Here is a 1,413-nt window from a genome sequence, read left to right as displayed (position 1 = left end):
TTCTTTCTTTCTTTCTTTCTTTCTTTCTTTCTTTCTTTCTTTCTTTCTCTCTTTCTCCCTTTCTTCTTCTTCTTCTTCTTCTTCTTCTTCTTCTTCTTCTTTGTATTGGGAATATTGTTAAGCATATTCTAAAATGTATGTGGAAATGCAAAGAGTCCAGAATTGCTAAGATAGTCTTGAAGAAGTTAAGTTTTATACTAATAGTTGCCAATACTTTTAAAAAAACATTTTTGCCTTTACTTATTTTTAACCTACAGTAATTAAAATATGGTGTTCTACTGGCACAAGGACAGATACCTAGATAGATGGAGAACAGAGAATTCACAAGTAGACAAACATATGTAGTCAAATGATTTATAACAAAGTTGATACTGTAGTGTGGTGGGGAAAGGATAATATTTACAATAAGTGTGTAAATCAATTGGATATCCATAAGGAAAAAAATACTGTAAGACCTATCTCCTACCATATATTAAAACTCAGCTCCAGATGGACCTACGCATTTAAATGTGGAAAGGCAAAATATTAAAATTATAGAAGAAATTATGGGAGAATCTCTTCATGATCCTGAGGTAGGCAAGATCTTTTAAACATGACACATAAAGCATTAATCATGAAGGAAAATCTTACTAACCTGGACTATATTGAAATTAAGAGCTTCTGTTTAAAAGACAACAATAAGAGAATTTTAAAATAGCAAACTACAGAGTAAGGTACAGTCATTCTTTGTTATTCGTGGATTTCACACTTGTGAATTTGCTTTACACTAAAATTTATTTGTAACCTCAAATTAAATACTGCCAGTGCGGTTAAGGTCATCCATAGACATGAAGAGAGTAACAGAAAATTTGAGTTGCCCAGCATGCATGGTCCCAGCTAAGGTCAAACGAAGAGATACACTGCCTTCTTATTTCAGCAAGTGTCCTTTTTGCAGTATATGTAGTACCACATTTTTTGCATTGCCGAAGTTGTTTTGTTATTTTGTCATTTCAAATGGCCTGCATCGCCTAGTGCTGAAGTGCTGTTTAGTGTTTTTAAGTGAGGGAAGGGCTGTTTTGTGCTTTACATGGAAAGTGTGTTAGCAAACTCTGTAGGCATGAGTTACGGTACTTTTGGCTGTGAGTTTCATGCTAATGAATCAACAACATACCAGATGAGGTGTCTTTAAGCAGAAAATACATAAAACAAGGTAATGTATTGATCAGTTGACAAAAATGTTGTGACTAGAGTCTTATAGGAACCCAATCTTGTATGTCCCCCAGGAGCAATGATTCAGCATTCACCAATTCAGTGCTTATGTGACTTTATAGACCATAATTTATTGCAAATAATGAGAATTTGCTATATCTGTAATACATGTTTTTTAAAGGACTCATATACAGAATATATAAGGAAGTCTTATAAAACAGTAAG

The sequence above is a fragment of the Herpailurus yagouaroundi genome, unplaced genomic scaffold, assembly GCF_014898765.1.
Source record: "Herpailurus yagouaroundi ecotype Mexico unplaced genomic scaffold, PumYag 203, whole genome shotgun sequence".
Taxonomy (NCBI): Eukaryota; Metazoa; Chordata; class Mammalia; order Carnivora; family Felidae; genus Herpailurus; species Herpailurus yagouaroundi.
This window is presented reverse-complemented; position numbering follows the sequence as displayed.